Source organism: Zea mays, chromosome 4, assembly GCF_902167145.1.
Source record: "Zea mays cultivar B73 chromosome 4, Zm-B73-REFERENCE-NAM-5.0, whole genome shotgun sequence".
Classification (NCBI taxonomy): domain Eukaryota; kingdom Viridiplantae; phylum Streptophyta; class Magnoliopsida; order Poales; family Poaceae; genus Zea; species Zea mays.
Genome location: NC_050099.1, coordinates 244285056 through 244304417, shown reverse-complemented (window position 1 = coordinate 244304417; position 19362 = coordinate 244285056). Strand labels below are relative to the sequence as shown.

The following is a 19362-nucleotide window of genomic DNA, read 5'->3' as shown; positions in this document are numbered from 1 at the left end:
ACGGTTAGAGGGTCTGCCACCAATAGCAACACCAGAACGAATAGGGTCCAAGAACCGAGGGAGACCAGTTCTTCCATTAGAAGCAGAAAGCCACGGTCCCGAAGCCTGCGGGTGAAGACGGTCGAACACGGAGACCCTCGGGCGAGGCCGAGGCAAAGCCTGCGGACGCCAGCCGTTAAGAGCCTGGGCACGATTAGTGGAAGGACGGCCCAAACGATTGAAAACTGAAGAACCAGCCCGAGCAGCATGCTGAGCACCACCAGGCGACCTGGCAAGGTTCCGAATCGGAACAGCATTTGCACCGGTGAGAGGGAGCTTAACCACGTCTACATATGACGAAGAATTCCTGACCTGGACCATCGACCAGGAGGCAGCTTCCTCATCCAAAAAAAGCCTGAATTCATGCTTCCAATTAGGTCCACCACGATTCCAGAGGTTGAAGAAGGCTTTGAACTCCTTACGCTCAATGGAGCCCAAGTTATAAATGTGAAAACCCACCGCCATCGAGGAAACTGAAAACCGAAAAACGCGGTCAGCCAGCTGGAGCACTTCAAAATCCTCGGCGAGCCCACCAAGAGCAGCCTGGAGAAGATGACCGACCGAGACCGAATTTAACTTGAAGATGCATCTGCCAAAGGAAACCACCAGCCAGAAGAGCGACCGCAAACAGGGGCGAGCAGGGCAAACCGAAGCTTCCAAGGCATCCCAGCGGGATTCCACGAAGGCCAAGCCTGGCCGAAAGTCCAGGAGGGAGAAATCCATAGCGGGAAAGCAAGAAGATCGGAGAGAAGGACACGAGAAGCAGGAGAACCTGAGCTAGGCCAACGCGGTCTTCATCGCGAAGGCGAGGGAGAAGGCTCCTCCATGCCGTTCCTCATTCGCTGATTTCCCCCTCAAGACGTTGCCTTCGTCTACGACACCCTGTTTCACTCATGCGTGAGCACTCTAGGGAAGAAAGGGGAGAGGGAGAAAGAAAGAAAAGAAAGTTGCGTTTGTCTTTTGGTTCGCTATCTTTGGCTTGGTTATACAGAAACAAAAATCTAACCATTTAGGTTTTCGAAACAATATGAAAAAAGAATCCTCCTGGTTTGAATATTCCATGTTTTAAGCCAATTTATTTATTTATTTATTTATTTACTTATTTATTTTCCAGCGAAGTCCTCTAGGAGAGTTTGTTTGGTCCAGCTGTTCTGAAAATCTGATTGATGAGGCATGCACGAGCACGATGACACCCCATGCTGCATTGCTCTTGCCCGCTCCAGAAACTCTGGATCTCTAGGAGATAGAGTTGTTTGGTTCATCTCGATTACACGACGACATCTATATCGGGCATTCTGTTATTCCGAGGAGAGCAGGAACGAACAATGGCGCTGATGCGTGTCTGTTGTTTCAGGCACTCGATCGAGCGAGCGAGCAAGACCGGACGTCCAGGTGCTAGCTGCCCTTCCTCCCTGTGACCGTGGCGTCCCCCGGCGAGCCACTCCTGCGCGGCGACGAGGTCCGGGAGCACGGGCGCGCCGCCGGACCGCCGCCAGCGCTCCGCCTCGGCGGTCCCGAACCGGTCCAGCAGCAGCGCGTGCATCCCGAGTGTTAGCTACAGCTAGAGAATGGAGAAGATGAGAGATATAGGGAAGAATGAGAAGAGCATGGAGCAGGTAGCAGCAGCGTGAGGAAGAAGAAAGGAGTAGTGAAGGTAAGATAAATTATTGTGTTTGTTCTGAATATTCCTCTCCTCTACTCATGCTTACATCAATATATAAATGTCTTCCTTTACATGGGCCTCCACAACACTAATTCACCCACGATGGCCCAAACACCTTTGCATTGTGCTTGCTCGTTCTGTCCGAGCTTCTCAGCATCCAAGCAGCATGCTGGCTGTTGCCTCTCCTGCACTTCCAACATTACCATAACCTTGGATCCTCACATTCTCCCCTCCTTAAAATCGACTTGCCCTCAAGTCGATGCAAGAGCTGCAAACCACCAGGGTCCCATAGCACTTGTGATTCTGTGGTGCAAGGCCCTAGCCTTTCTCCTAGTGCAATATTGACAATTCCATATTCCTCCACATTTTGATTGACAATAGGAGCATCTCCGATGAACTTGTACGAAACAAATATGCAATCCATGGGAACAGGGACAACAATCTCGTCCAATACCTTATCCCAGAGAACCAATTGGGTATCCTGACCAACTGACTCCAAGCGATACATGACATTTTCTTCAGTTTCATCTGAATTTGGCTGGGACCAATACGGATCAACAGAAACTACACTATCACCATTCTGTAACATGTATTTTTCCACTATTGCCATGTTCAAATCTATGTTGGATATATTGTCTTCATTAGTATTTAGTGGTATAAGAAGGTCTAAAACTGAATCACCATCCAACTGTGTGTCTATTCTCTTGATCAAGTTAATGCGATGGAACTTTCCAGATTCAAGCAAACATGCAGCTCTTAGAAGCATAATAAGAAAACCATTTGGTACTGAATTGTCCTCAGCAGGCAAGAGAAAAACAATGGCATCAATAGCTGCACGGTGTTTCGTGCAATCTACTCCATTGCTCACAGCATCTTCAAGGGAGCCAAGCAGCCGGCGGTATGCATAGGCCCTGAATACTTCTCCAATGACAACAGTTGGCATGCTTCCATTTGCCTTGATGGTCATGATCATACGCTTGAACAGATTCACTTTAAGCTCACAAAGGTCCTTAACCCACCCGCCACTAGGAGCCATAGGTGGCTTCCTGGCACCTATTTCATTGAGTGTTACAATCACGCCATAGCAGAACTTAGCACCTAATTCAAATGCTGAAGGTCCACCAGGGATGTCAGAGATATCCACTTCATTATTTTTCTCCTTATTGCTTGAAGCAACTAACCTTTGCAGGAGTGAACACTTTGGTAGAAGAGGGAACTTGCGAAGATAAAACTTGGAAACCCCAACAATTATAACCATGTCTGTTACCAGTTCTGTTGCAACAAACCTTTGCTGCATTTCATCGAACACTACCTTGGCACCAATCGAGGTAGGTGAAGGCTTGAGGTGTTGCAGTAGCATGTGCTCGATCTGGCCAGTGCAGATGGTGTCCACCGTCTTTTCCTCCAGGTTGCACACTAGGAGACACCATGATCCCTTTGACATTTCATCAAAGCTGTGATGGGCGCTTAGGCTGACAGTCACACATGATGCTGGGATCGAAGTGATGAGGCTCGCAGTGGGGGAACCAAGCGCTATAGATGCCAGTGATGATAATAGCATATCTTCTGCATTGTACGAAAATGCTAGCACACTAATTTCAGGACTCGCCCTTTTGTTGACCACTTGGTGTTCACTTGTGCTGTCATGCACAGGAATCACAAAGCTTGATATCTCATGGTTGCTGATGGTGAAGACGTGAGGTGAGGAGGTTGGATATTGTGTTGGCACAGTATCTGGCATGCTCAAGCTCATTGGAGTGCTGGCGGCGTGGACCAAACATTTTGCCGAACACCCGAGGGTCAAGCTGTTGTTTCTGTCCGCCTTCGGCTTGATGATGGTGAAGGAGCAGCCGAGCTTGTGGTCGTTGGGGGCAGAGAAGAAGGTGACGAGCTGGCGGTCGACAGAGAACTCGTATTCGTCCTCCACCACCTGCTGCGCTCTGCAAACGATGTCCAGGTCCTGCGCGCGACGGCAGTCCGTCGCGACGTCGGCGCCGAAGGTGCAGGACACGTATCGATCCTTGTTGTCCGCCCACTCTCTGTCCTCCATGGAAGAAGGGTCGGGCCAGAGCAGGTCACAGAGGAGACCCCGGTCGGCCACATCACAGGGCCTGGATAGGCGGCAGATTTGGTCCAGGTTGGCCTTGACGGGGATAGTTAGCTGGTGATGTAGTGGACGACGGCAAGGACCTCGGGCGGCGTCTCTCGAGCTGTGACGCGGCGGCGAGGACACGGACAACTCCTTGGCGATCTGCTGCAGGTCGAGGTCGTCATCCGAGCCCGTGGATACCACCCCCGCAACGTCGTCGTGGACGGGAGGCGGATGGCTTGCCTCGCGGTACGGCTCGTAGACGACGAGTAGCGGAGGCAGTGGGCTCACCGCGTCACGGTACGGCTCGTCCACCTCCTCAGCTTGCAGCTGCTGCAGCCTGGCAAAGCGTAGGTCGAGTTGAGCATCCATCTCGTCGTAGCCGGAGGGTTCGGCGGTCACAAACACAGAGTCATCCACGGCTCCAGAGTTGGCGCGGACCGGCGCGGTGTCGATGTTGGGCTCGTCGGTGGAGGCAACGGGGAGGACGAATCTCGTGGGGTTGTCTAACGGAGCGACGTCCTCGCCACAGAAGAATCCGCCCCAATTGTCGACGACGACGGATGGCCTAGTGCGGTACTGCTCGCCATCGTCGAAGCACCAGCCCCAATTGTCTGCGATGACCGCGACCGGGGTGAGCGGCGCACTGGCGGACGCGTCGGAGGAGTGGTTGATGCTGAGCGAGGTGGGCAGGAGGTCGATGTACGCGGCGGACGAGAAGCGCCGGTCCCAGCGAATCTCTAGCTCGTCGAACCGCCGGTTGAACTCATCGAGGATGAGCTTGAAATCGAGAGACATGGTGTTGACAAATTGAAACCGAGGATCGAACGAATCTGATACCAATTGTTAGCTACAGCTAGAGAATGGAGAAGATGAGAGATCTAGGGAAGAATGAGAAGAGCATGGAGCAGGTAGCAGCAGCGTGAGGAAGAAGAAAGGAGTAGTGAAGGTAAGATAAATTGTTGTGTTTGTTCTGAATATTCCTCTCCTCTACTCATGCTTACATCAATATATAAATGTCTTCCTTTACATGGGCCTGCGCAACACTAATTCACCCACGATGGCCCAAACACCTTTGCATTGTGCTTGCTCGTTCTGTCCGAGCTTCTCAGCATCCAAGCAGCATGCTGGCTGTTGCCTCTCCTGCACTTCCAACATTACCATAACCTTGGATCCTCACATTCTCCCCTCCTTAAAATCGACTTGCCCTCAAGTCGATGCAAGAGCTGCAAACCACCAGGGTCCCATAGCACTTGTGATTCTGTGGTGCAAGGCCCTAGCCTTTCTCCTAGTGCAATATTGACAATTCCATATTCCTCCACATTTTGATTGACAATAGGAGCATCTCCGATGAACTTGTACGAAACAAATATGCAATCCATGGGAACAGGGACAACAATCTCGGCCAATACCTTATCCCAGAGAACCAATTGGGTATCCTGACCAACTGACTCCAAGCGATACATGACATTTTCTTCAGTTTCATCTGAATTTGGCTGGGACCAATACGGATCAACAGAAACTACACTATCACCATTATGTAACATGTATTTTTCCACTATTGCCATGTTCAAATCTATGCTGGATATATTGTCTTCATTAGTATTTAGTGGTATAAGAAGGTCTAAAACTGAATCACCATCCAACTGTGTGTCTATTCTCTTGATCAAGTTAATGCGATGGAACTTTCCAGATTCAAGCAAACATGCAGCTCTTAGAAGCATAATAAGAAAACCACTTGGTACTGAATTGTCCTCAGCAGGCAAGAGAAAAACAATGGCATCAATAGCTGCACGGTGTTTCGTGCAATCTACTCCATTGCTCACAGCATCTTCAAGGGAGCCAAGCAGCCGGCGGTATGCATAGGCCCTGAATACTTCTCCAATGACAACAGTTGGCATGCTTTCATTTGCCTTGATGGTCATGATCATACGCTTGAACAGATTCACTTTAAGCTCACAAAGGTCCTTAACCCACCCGCCACTAGGAGCCATAGGTGGCTTCCTGGCACCTATTTCATTGAGTGTTACAATCACGCCATAGCAGAACTTAGCACCTAATTCAAATGCTGAAGGTCCACCAGGGATGTCAGAGATATCCACTTCATTATTTTCTCCTTATTGCTTGAAGCAACTAACCTTTGCAGGAGTGAACACTTTGGTAGAAGAGGGAACTTGTGAAGATAAAACTTGGCATCCCCAACAATTATAACCATGTCTGTTACCAGTTCTGTTGCAACAAACCTTTGCTGCATTTCATCGAACACTACCTTGGCACCAATCGAGGTAGGTGAAGGCTTGAGGTGTTGCAGTAGCATGTGCTCGATCTGGCCAGTGCAGATGGTGTCCACCGTCTTTTCCTCCAGGTTGCACACTGGGAGACACCATGATCCCTTTGACATTTCATCAAAGCTATGATGGGCGCTTAGGCTGACAGTCACACATGATGCTGGGATCGAAGTGATGAGGCTCGCAGTGGGGGAACCAAGCGCTATAGATGCCAGTGATGATAATAGCATAGCTTCTGCATTGTACGAAAATGCTAGCACACTAATTTCAGGACTCGCCCTTTTGTTGACCACTTGGTGTTCACTTGTGCTGTCATGCACAGGAATCACAAAGCTTGATATCTCATGGTTGCTGATGGTGAAGACGTGAGGCGAGGAGGTTGGATATTGTGTTGGCACAGCATCTGGCATGCTCAAGCTCATTGGAGTGCTGGCGGCGTGGACCAAACATTTTGTCGAACACCCGAGGGTCGAGCTGCTGTTTCTGTCCGCCTTCGGCTTGATGATGGTGAAGGAGCAGCCGAGCTTGCGGTAGTTGGGGGTAGAGAAGAAGGTGACGAGCTGGCGGTCGACAGAGAACTCGTATTCGTCCTCCACCACCTGCTGCGCTCTGCAAACGATGTCCAGGTCCTGCGTGCGGCGGCAGTCCGTCGCGACGTCGACGCCGAAGGTGCAGGACACGTATCGATCCTTGTTGTCCGCCCACTCTCTGTCCTCCATGGAAGAAGGGTCGGGCCAGAGCAGGTCACAGAGGAGACCCCGGTCGGCCACATCGCAGGGCCTGGATAGGCGGCAGATTTGGTCCAGGTTGGCCTTGACGGGGATAGTTAGCTGGTGATGTAGTGGACGACGGCAAGGACCTTGGACGGCGTCTCTCGAGCTGTGACGCGGCGGCGAGGACACAGACGGCTGCTTGGCGATCTGCTGCAGGTCGAGGTCGTCATCCGAGCCCGTGGATACCACCCCCGCAACGTCGTTGTGGACGGGAGGCGGATGGCTTGCCTCGCGGTACGGCTCGTAGACGACGAGTAGTGGAGGCAGTGGGCTCACCGCGTCACGGTACGGCTCGTCCACCTCCTCAGCTTGCAACTGTTGCAGCCTGGCAAAGCGCAGGTCGAGTTGAGCATCCATCTCGTCGTAGCCGAAGGGTTCGGCGGTCACAAACACAGAGTCATCCACGGCTCCAGAGTTGGCGCGGGCCGGCGCGGTGTCGATGTTGGGCTCGTTGGTGGAGGCAACAGGGAGGACGAATCTCGTGGGGTTGTCTAACGGAGCGACGTCGTCGCCACAGAAGAATCCGCCCCAATTGTCGACGACGACGGATGGCCTAGTGCGGTGCTGCTCGCCGTCGTCGAAGCACCCGCCCCAATTGTCTGCGATGACCGCGACCGGGGTGAGCGGCACACTGGCGGACGCGTCGGAGGAGTGGTTGATGCTGAGCGAGGTGGGCGGGAGGTCGATGTACGCGGCGGACGAGAAGCGCCGGTCCCAGCGAATCTCTAGCTCGTCGAACCGCCGGTTGAACTCATCGAGGATGAGCTTGAAATCGAGAGACATGGTGTTGACAAATTGAAACCGAGGATCGAACGAATCTGATACCAATTGTTAGCTATTGCTAGAGAATGGAGAAGATGAGAGATCTAGGGAAGAATGAGAAGAGCATGGAGCAGGTAGCAGCAGCGTGAGGAAGAAGAAAGGAGTAGTGAAGGTAAGATAAATTGTTGTGTTTGTTCTGAATATTCCTCTCCTCTACTCATGCTTACATCAATATATAAATGTCTTCCTTTACATGGGCCTGCGCAACACTAATTCACCCACGATGGCCCAAACACCTTTGCATTGTGCTTGCTCGTTCTGTCCGAGCTTCTCAGCATCCGAGCAGCATGCTGGCTATTGCCTCTCCTGCACTTCCAACATTACCATAACCTTGGATCCTCACACCGAGGCTCCGCGCGGGGGCGTGCGTAGTTCTTGCGCAGGCTGTCGCCGATGTGGAGCGCCTCCCCGGGCGCCACGCCCCCGCCCCCGCCCCCGCCGCCCGCCTGCCGCAGCGCGACCTCGTAGATCCTCGGGTCCGGCTTCTCCACGCCGACGACGCCGGCCCGAGAACACCCCGAAGTCCCACTCCGACCCCTGCTTTATTTGGGTTTATTTATTGTTTGGAAACACGTTCCGTACGTACGCGGTCGGTCATTGTCATTGTCACTTGTCAGTGCAAGCATGCGTGGTCAGGGCGTGGCTGACCTGGTTGAGCCCCAGCGCCGGCAGGACGACGTCCCTGTACCGGTGCTCGGTGTTGCCGACGATGCCGACGACGAGGCCCCCCTCCTCCCGTAGCTACCGGAGGAAGCGCCGCGCGCACGTCCGGGAACACCACGTACGGCGCGGCGGAGCCGAACGTAGAGTAGATCCGTTTAAATGGGGCATATTTTCCAACTCCTAAAGCCGTTTAATGCAAATAAGTACTTGTTGGAAAGCTTACTTCGTCTAATTGCTGATTACACCCGAGGCGTCTAGGAACTGCTAAGAGAACTTCATGACTCCACCAGCCTGAGGGGATTTCGTAACTGTATCAAGTAAAAGTTTAAATGGGGCATATCTTCCAACTCCCAAGGTCGTTTAATGCAAATAAGTACTTGTTGAAAAGCTCCCTTCGTCTAACTGCTGGTGGATTAAGAATTAATGGGAGATTACACCTGAGGCGTCTAGGAACTGCCGAGAGAACTTCATGACTCCACCAGCCTGAAGGGATTTCGTAGGCATATCTTCCAACTCACAAGGTCGTTTAATACAAATAAGTACTTGTTGGAAAGCTCCCTTCGTCTAATTGCTGGTGGATTAAGAATTAATGGGAGATTACACCGGAGGCGTCCAAGAACTGCCGAGAGAACTTCATGACTCCACCAGAATTCCTTCTTTCTATTTCTTTATTTAAGCAACTAGCATCCACCAAAGAACTCAGGTTTTGTTTGATGTAAGTTTAGCCTTTGCTACTTTCTTGTAAACGTGTGTGTCGGCTAGACCACCTGAATACTTGAAACAGGACCCCAACTTTATCAGATTTGTGTGTGTCTGCTCGTTATCTTGCTCTTTGAAAGTCGCCTAGAAGGGGGGTGAATAAGGCGAAACTGAAATTTACAAAGTTAATCACAACTACAAGCCGGGTTAGCGTTAGAAATATAATTGAGTCTGCGAGAGAGGGTGCAAAACAAATCACAAGCAAATAAAGAGTGTGACACGTGGATTTATTTTACCGAGGTTCGGTTCTTGCAAACCTACTCCCCGTTGAGGTGGTCACAAAGACCGGGTCTCTTTCAACCCTTTCTCTCTCTCAAACGGTCCCTTGGACCAAGTGAGCTTCTTCTTCTCAATCAAACGGGAATAAACTTCCCCGCAAGGACCACCACACAATTGGTGTCTCTTGCCTTGGTTACAATTGAGTTGATCGCAAGAAAGATTGAAAGAAAGCACGATTGCAAAAACCAAGCAACAAGAGCGACAAATAACACACGGATCACTTTCTCTCTCAAGTCACTAATCACTAATGATCTCTTTTCTCAATTTGTGAAACTTGGAGAGATGGAGGCTTTGAATGTGTCTTGGAATGGATTGCTAGCTCTTGTATTGAATGTTGAAGGTTGGAATGCTTGGGGTGAAGTGAATGGAGGTGGTTGGGGTTGTATTTATAGCCACCAACCACTTCCTAGTCGTTGCTCCATTCCGCCGACCGCGGACGGTCCGCCCTCCTGGTCCGGACGGTCCGCGCCTGTAGATCAACGGTTGAAAACGCAACGGTCAGCTGTAACGGCTATATCAACGGCTATATTGCATTTAATGCGTCGTTAGATGTCAGATAAAGTCAGTCGCGGACGGTCCGGTCGTGCACCCCGGACGGTCCGCGAGGACGCTATAATTCATTTTTTTGAACCCGTCACCTTCGGGTTTTTCGGTTCCTCACCTACCGGACGGTCCGCGCCTGAGGCCGGACGGTCCGCGCGAGGTCTCGGACGGTCCTTGCTTTTCCTCCGGACGGTCCGTAGTGTAGACTTGGATTTTTGTATTGGTTCTGTCCGAGGGTCATCCTGGTGTTGCGGACGGTCCGCCGCAAGGGCCCGGACGGTCCGCGCTTGGCCTGTTTTTCCAAAAAGCTTCTCCTGTCCGGAATAATCTACGGTATTCCGGACAGTCGATTTAGTATAGTTGTAGATGAACCTTTGGCACCTGTAGAACATATAATCTAGAGCAAACTAGTTAGTCCAATTATTTGTGTTGGGCAAATCAACCACCAAAATCAATTAGGAACTAGGTGTAAGCCTAATTCCCTTTCAATCTCCCCCTTTTTGGTGATTGATGCCAACACAAACCAAAGCAAATGTAGAAGTGCATAATTGAGCTAGTTTGCGTAATGTAAGTGCAAAGGTTACTTGGAATTGAGCCAATATAAATACTTATAAGATATGCATGGATTGTTTCTTTTATTTTTAACATTTTGGACCACGCTTGCACCATATGTTTTGTTTTTGCAAATTCTTTTGTAAATCCTTTTCAAAGTCCTTTTGCAAATAGTCAAAGGTAAATGAATAAGATTTCGAGAAGCATTTTCAAGATTTGAAATTCTCCCCCTGTTTCAAATGCTTTTCCTTTGACTTAAACAATACTCCCCCTAAATGAAATCCTCCTCTTAGTGTTCAAGAGGGTTTTGAGATATCAATTTTGAAATACTAATTTCTCCCCCTTTTGAACCCAATAGGGTACCAATTTGAAATTTCCAATTGAAAACATTTTAAAATTAGGTGGTGGTGCGGTCCTTTTGCTTTGAGGCTCATGCTCTCTCCCCCTTTGGCATAAATCGCCAAAAACGGAATCATTAGAGCCCTAAGAATTACTCTCTCCCCCTTTGGTCATAAATAAATGAGTGAAGATTATACCAAAGACAGAGTCATTTTCTCCCCCAAAGATGGAGAGTTACTCGGAGTGACGGCGAAGGATGAGTTATGGAGTGGAGTGGAAGCCTTTGTCTTCGCCGAAGACTCTAATTTCCTTTCAATACACCTATGACTTGGTTTGAAATAGACTTGAAAACACATTAGTCATAGCATATGAAAGAGACATGATCAAAGGTATATAAATGAGCTATGTGTGCAATTTAACAAAAGAAGTTCCTAGAATCAAGAATATTTAGCTCATGCCTAAGTTTGTTAAAAGTTTGTTCATCAAGTGGCTTGGTAAAGATATCGGCTAATTGATCTTTAGTATTAATGTATGAAATCTCGATATCTCCCTTTCGTTGGTGATCCCTTAGAAAATGATACCGAATGGCTATGTGTTTAGTGCGGCTGTGCTCCACGGGATTATCCGCCATGCGGATTGCACTCTCGTTATCACATAGAAGAGGAACTTTGGTTAATTTGTAACCATAGTCCCTAAGGGTTTGCCTCATCCAAAGTAGTTGCGCGCAACAATGGCCTGCGGCAATGTACTCGGCTTCGGCGGTAGAAAGAGCTACGGAATTTTGCTTCTTTGAAGCCCAAGACACCAAGGATCTTCCCAAGAACTGGCAAGTCCCCGATGTGCTCTTTCTATTGATTTTACACCCCGCCCAATCAGCATCCGAATAACCAATCAAATCAAAAGTGGATCCCCTAGGATACCAAAGCCCAAACTTAGGAGTATAAACTAAATATCTCAAGATTCGTTTTACGGCCGTAAGGTGAGCTTCCTTAGGGTCGGCTTGGAATCTTGCACACATGCATACGGAAAGCATAATATCCGGTCGAGATGCACATAAATATAGCAAAGAGCCTATCATCAATCGGTATACCTTTTGATCTACGGATTTACCTCCCTCGTCGAGGTCGAGATGCCCATTGGTTCCCATGGGTGTCTTGATGGGTTTGGCATCCTTCATTCCAAACTTGCTTAGAATATCTTGAGTATACTTCGTTTGGCTTAGGAAGGTGCCCTCTTGGAGTTGCTTCACTTGAAATCCTAAGAAATACTTCAACTCCCCCATCATCGACATCTCGAACTTTTGTGTCATGATCCTACTAAATTCTTCACATGTAGACTCGTTAGTAGACCCAAATATAATATCATCAACATAAATTTGGCATACAAACAAGTCATTTTCAAGAGTTTTAGTGAATAAAGTAGGATCGGCCTTTCCGACTTTGAATCCATTAGTGATAAGGAAATCTCTAAGGCATTCATACCATGCTCTTGGGGCTTGCTTGAGCCCATAAAGCGCCTTAGAGAGCTTATAGACATGGTTAGGATACTCATTGTCTTCAAAGCCAGGAGGTTGCTCAACATAGACCTCTTCCTTGATTGGTCCATTGAGGAAGGCACTCTTCACGTCCATTTGATAAAGCTTGAAGCCATGGTAAGTAGCATAGGCCAATAATATACGAATTGACTCAAGCCTAGCTACGGGTGCATAGGTTTCACCAAAATCCAAACCTTCGACTTCGGAGTATCCCTTGGCCACAAGTCGAGCTTTGTTCCTTGTCACCACACCATGCTCATCTTGCTTGTTGCGGAACACCCATTTGGTTCCTACAACATTTTGCTTAGGACGTGGAACTAAATGCCATACCTCATTCCTAGTGAAGTTGTTGAGCTCCTCTTGCATCGCCACCACCCAATCCGAATCTTGAAGTGCTTCCTCTATCCTGTGTGGCTCAATAGAGGAAACAAAAGAGTAATGCTCACAAAAATGTGCAACACGAGATCTAGTGGTTACCCCCTTATGAATGTCGCCGAGGATGGTGTCGACGGGGTGATCTCGTTGGATTGCTTGGTGGACTCTTGGGTGTGGCGGTCTTTGTTCTTCATCCTCCTTGTCTTGATTATTTGCATCTCCCCCTTGATCATTGCCATCATCTTGAGGTGGCTCATTTGCTTGATCTTCTACTTCATCAACTTGAGCCTCATCCTCATTTTGAGTTGGTGGAGATGCTTGCATGGAGGAGGATGGTTGATCTTGTGTATTTGGAGACTCCTCGGATTCCTTAGGACACACATCCCCAATGGACATGTTCCTTAGCGCGATGCACGGAGCCTCTTCAATACCTATCTCATCAAGATCAACTTGCTCTACTTGAGAGCCGTTAGTCTCATCAAACACAACGTCACAAGAAACTTCAACTTGTCCGGAGGACTTGTTAAAGACTCTATATGCCCTTGTGTTTGAATCATATCCTAGTAAAAAGCCTTCTACAGTCTTAGGAGCAAATTTAGATTTTCTACCTCTTTTAACAAGAATAAAGCATTTGCTACCAAAGACTCTAAAATATGAAATGTTGGGCTTTTTATCGGTTAGGAATTCATAGGATGTCTTCTTGAGGATTCAGTGTAGATATAACCGGTTGATGGCGTAGCAAGCGGTGTTGACCGCCTCGGCCCAAAACCGATCCGAAGTCTTGTACTCATCAAGCATGGTTCTTGCCATGTCCAATAGAGTTCTATTCTTTCTCTCTACTACACCATTTTGTTGTGGCGTGTAGGGAGAGGAGAACTCATGCTTGATGCCCTCCTCCTCAAGAAAGCCTTCAATTTGAGAGTTCTTGAACTCCATCCCGTTGTCGCTTCTCATTTTCTTGATCCTTAAGCCGAACTCATTTTGAGCCCGTCTCAAGAATCCCTTTAAGGTCTCTTGGGTTTGAGATTTTTCTTGCAAAAAGAATACCCAAGTGAAGCGAGAATAATCATCCACAATTACTAGACAGTACTTACTCCCGCCGATGCTTATGTAAGCAATCGGGCCGAATAGATCCATGTGTAGGAGCTCCAGCGGCCTGTCGGTCGTCATGATGTTCTTGTGTGGATGATGGGCACCAACTTGCTTTCCTGCTTGGCATGCGCTACAAACCCTGTCTTTCTCAAAATGAACATTTGTTAGTCCTAAAATGTGTTCTCCCTTTAGAAGCTTGTGAAGATTCTTCATCCCAACATGGGCTAGTCGGCGGTGCCAGAGCCAACCCATGTTAGTCTTAGCAATTAAGCAAGTGTCGAGTTCAGCTCTATCAAAGTCTACCAAGTATAGCTGACCCTCTAACACTCCCTTAAATGCTATTGAATCATCACTTCTTCTAAAGACAGTGACACCTACATCAGTAAAGAGACAGTTGTAGCCCATTTTGCATAATTGAGATACAGAAAGCAAATTGTAATCTAATGAATCTACAAGAAAAACATTGGAAATGGAATGGTCAGATGATATAGCAATTTTACCCAATCCTTTGACCAAACCTTGGTTTCCGTCCCCGAATGTGATAGCTCGTTGGGGATTTTGGTTTTTCTCGTAGGAGGAGAACATCTTCTTCTCCCCTGTCATGTGGTTTGTGCATACGCTGTCGATGATCCAGCTTGAGCCCCCGGATGCATAAACCTACAAAACAAATTTAGTTCTTGACTTTAGGTACCCAAACGGTTTTGGGTCCTTTGGCATTAGAAACAAGAACTTTGGGTACCCAAACACAAGTCTTGGAGCCCTTGTGTTTGCCCCCTACAAACTTGGCAACTATCTTGCCGGATTTGTTAGTTAAAACATATGATGCATCAAAAGTTTTGAATGAAATGTCATGATCATTTGATGCATTAGGAGTTCTCTTCTTAGGCAACTTAGCACGGGTTGGTTGCCTAGAACTAGATGTCTCACCCTTATACATAAAAGCATGATTTGGGCCAGAGTGAGACTTCCTAGAGTGAATTCTCCTAATCTTGCTCTCGGGATAACCGGCAGGGTACAAAATGTAACCCTCGTTATCCTGAGGCATGGGAGCCTTGCCCTTTACAAAATTAGACAATCTTTTAGGAGGGACATTAAGTTTGACATTGTCTCTCCTTTGGAAGCCAATGCCATCCTTGATCCCAGGGCGTCTCCCATTATAAACCATACTACGAGCAAATTTAAATTTTTCATTCTCTAAGTTATGCTCGGCAATTTTAGCATCTAATTTTGCTATATGATCATTTTGTTGTTTAATTAAAGACATGTGATTATGAATAACATTAATATCAACATCTCTACATCTAGTACAAATAGATACATGCTCAACGATAGATGTAGAGGGTTTGCAAGATTTTAATTCTACAACCTTAGCATGTAATATATCGTTTTCACTTCTAAGGTTAGAAATAGTAACATTGCAAACATCAAAATCTTTAGCCTTAGCATGCAATTTCTCATTTTCAATCCTAAGGCTAGCAAGAGAAACATTCAACTCATCAATCCTAGCAACTAAATCAACATTATCATCTCTAGGATTGGAAGTTGAAACATTACAAACATGAGAATCAACCTTAGCACTTAATTTCGCATTTTCATTTCAAAGGTTGGCAACATTGTCATGGCATGTGCTTAGCTCACTAGATAATTTCTTACATTTTTCTACCTCTAGAGCATAAGCATTTTTAACCTTAACATGCTTTTTATTTTCCTTGATTAGGAAGTCCTCTTGGGAGTCCAAGAGATCATCCTTTTCATGGATGGCACTAATTAGCTCATTTAGTTTTTCCTTTTGTTCCATGTTAAGGTTGGTAAAAAGGGTACGCAACTTATCTTCCTCATCACTAGCATTATCATCACTAGAAGATTCATATTTAGTGGAAGATTTTGATTTAACCTTCTTCCTTTTGCTGTCCTTTGCCATGAGGCACTTGTGGCCGACGTTGGGGAAGAGAAGGCCCTTGGTGACGGCGATGTTGGCGGCGTCCTCGTCGGAGGAGGAGTCGGTGGAGCTCTCGTCGGAGTCCCACTCCCGGCAAACATGGGCATCACCGCCCTTCTTCTTGTAGTACCTCTTCTTTTCTCTCCTCTTGCCCTTCTTGTCGTCGCCCCTGTCACTATCACTAGATATTGGACATTTTGTAATAAAATGACCGGGCTTACCACATTTGTAGCACACTTTCTTGGAGCGGGGTTTGTAGTCCTTCCCCCTCCTTTGCTTGAGGATTTGACGGAAGCTCTTGATGATGAGCGCCATCTCCTCGTTGTCGAGCTTGGAAGCGTCGATGGGTTGTCTACTTGATGTAGACTCTTCCTTCTTCTCCTCTGTCGCCTTGAATGCGACCGGTTGTGCTTCGGGTGTGGAGGAGGTGCCTTGCTCGATGATTTTCTTTGAGCCTTTAATCATTAGCTCAAAGCTCACAAATTTTCCTATGACTTCCTCGGGAGACATTAGCTTATATCTAGGATCACCTCGAATTAATTGAACTTGTGTAGGGTTAAGAAATACGAGGGATCTAAGAATAACCTTGACCATCTCATGGTCATCCCATTTTTCGCTCCTGAGGTTGCGCATTTGGTTCACCAAGGTCTTCAAGCGGTTGTACATGGCTTGTGGATCTTCCCCTTGGTGAAGCATGAAGCGACCGAGCTCCCCCTCGATCGTTTCTTGCTTGGTGATCTTTGTCACCTCGTCTCCTTCGTGCGCGGTCTTGAGTACGTCCCAAATTTCCTTCGCACTTTTTAACCCTTGCACCTTATTATACTCCTCTCGACTTAGAGAGGCGAGGAGTATAGTAGTGGCTTGGGAGTTAAAGTGGTGAATTTGGGCCACCTCGTCCGAGTCATAGTCTTCATCCCCTACGGATGGCACTTGTACACCAAACTCAACAACATTCCATATGCTTGTGTGGAGTGAGGTTAGATGATGCCTCATTTTGTCACTCCACATATTATAATCTTCACCGTCAAAAACCGGTGGTTTGCCTAATGGAACGGAGAGCAAAGGAGTATGTTTTGAAGTATGGGGATAGCGTAGAGGAATCTTACTATACTTCTTGCGCTCTTGGCGCTTAGAAGTAACGGAAGGTGCCTCGGAGTCGGAGGTCGATGGTGATGAAGAGTCGGTCTCGTAGAAGACCACTTTCCTCATCCTCTTGTGTTTGTCGCCTCTCCGATCCGACTTGTGGGAAGAGAGTTTCTTCTCCTTCCCCTTCCCTTTGTTGGAGGAGTTTTTCTTCTCCTTCCTCTTGTTGCGGGACTCTTCCGATGAAGTCGACCCGTGGCTTGTAGCGGGCTTGTCGCCGGTCTCCATCTCCCTCTTGGCGAGTTCTCCCGACATCACTTCGAGCGGTTAGGCTCTAATGAAGCACCGGGCTCCGATACCAATTGAAAGTCGCCTAGAGGGGGGGTGAATAGGGCGAAACTGAAATTTACAAAGTTAATCACAACTACAAGCCGGGTTAGCGTTAGAAATATAATTGAGTCCGCGAGAGAGGGTGCAAAACAAATCACAAGCAAATAAAGAGTATGACACGTGGATTTGTTTTACCGAGGTTCGGTTCTTGCAAACCTACTCCCCGTTGAGGTGGTCACAAAGACCGGGTCTCTTTCAACCCTTTCCCTCTCTCAAACGGTCCCTTGGACCGAGTGAGCTTCTTCATCTCAATCAAACGGGAATAAACTTCCCCGCAAGGACCAACCCTTTCCCTCTCTCAAACGGTCCCTTGGACCGAGTGAGCTTCTTCTTCTCAATCAAACGGGAATAAACTTCCCCGCAAGGACCACCACACAATTGGTGTCTCTTGCCTTGGTTACAATTGAGTTGATCGCAAGAAAGATTGAAAGAAAGCACGATTGCAAAAACCAAGCAACAAGAGTGACAAATAACACACGGATCACTTTCTCTCTCAAGTCACTAATCACTAATGATCTCTTTTCTCAATTTGTGAAACTTGGAGAGATGGAGGCTTTGAATGTGTCTTAGAATGGATTGCTAGCTCTTGTATTGAATGTTGAAGGTTGGAATGCTTGGGGTGAAGTGAATGGAGGTGGTTGGGGTTGTATTTATAGCCACCAACCACTTCCTAGCCGTTGCTCCATTCTGCCGACCGCGGACGGTCCGCCCTCCTGGTCCGGACGGTCCGCGCCTGTAGATCAACGGCTAAAAACGCAACGGTGAGCAGTAATGGCTATATCAACGGCTATATTGCATTTAATGCGTCGTCAGATGTCAGATAAAGCCAGTCGTGGACGGTCCGGTCGTGCACCCTGGACGGTCCGCGAGGATGCTATAATTCATTTTTCTGAACCCGTCACCTTCGGGTTTTTCGGTTCCTCACCTACCGGACGGTCCGCGCCTGAGGCCGGACGGTCCGCGCGAGGTCTCAGACGGTCCTTGCTTTTCCTCCGGACGGTCCGTAGTGTAGACTTGGATTTTTGTATTGGTTCTGTCCGAGGGTCATCCTGGTGTTGCGGACGGTCCGCCGCAAGGGCCCGGACAGTCCGCGCTTGGCCTGTTTTTCCAAAAAGCTTCTCCTGTCCGGAATAATCTACGGTATTCCGGACAGTCGATTTAGTATAGTTGTAGATGAACCTTTGGCACCTGTAGAACATATAATCTAGAGCAAACTAGTTAGTCTAATTATTTGTGTTGGGCAAATCAACCATCAAAATCAATTAGGAACTAGGTGTAAGCCTAATTCCCTTTCACTCTTATTTGTTCTCGATTGCTTGTAGGTTCAAGGCTGTTATTGGCACGGCAAGAGCAGCAACAACAGAAGCCGGTGTAACTATCGCTAAGGCGCAGCACCCTTGTGGTTGTTGTAGTCGGATAGCACAACGTTGACCTCCACCCCAAATCGTAGTTATCAGAAGACGATGTACCTGTCGCTCAAGGCGCCACACCATCTTGATTGTGGTAGTCGTGCAGCCAACGTCGTTCTCCAACAAGTTTTCCACCTCCATCATCTCTCATCGAAAGATCGAGCATCATTCTACCCGTTGGGTTTATCAAGTACCCACCCTGACGAAGGAGTCCCTGACGCACATCCTCCACCACGCGGCGGCGGGCATGGCGGCGGCGTGGCCGAAGCACACCTACCCATGTCGGCATAGGCGAGCTTGAAGCCCTCGTGCACGCGGCCGTAGTCCGGGCACGGCATCCCGGCGTGCTTCGCCGCCATGCAGTAGTAGTCGCCCAGCTGGCCCCTATACGTGATCAGGGTGCCCGTCACGTCCACCGTCACCAGCCGCAGCCTCGACAGGAGCGGCGACGACATGCCTGGCGACCGACACTGGCTTCCCTTCCTCTTCCTCTTCCTCTCTCTCTCTGCTACATACCACACGGTATCTTCTGCTTCAGCGGCCTGCAGCTTGGACCTGCTTGCTCGTCGTCGTCAAGGAATCAATCACAATTATAGATGTACAGAAGGCCCACGACACGAAAGCACGAACGGAAGCACGCTTCGTTGGCCCGACACGAGGCCCGGCCCGGCCCGTTTTAAGCGGGTCCGTGCCAGCCCGGCCCGGATAGGCGTGCCAGGCTCGTACACACT

General features: G+C 48.4%; 1 pseudogene; it reads right to left on the bottom strand.

The window, feature by feature from the left end:
- Positions 1-1306: 1306 nt before the first annotated feature.
- LOC103656020 (haloacid dehalogenase-like hydrolase domain-containing protein 3) lies at positions 1307-19092 on the bottom strand (annotated as a pseudogene).
- Between the last annotated feature and the right edge of the window lie 270 nt (positions 19093-19362).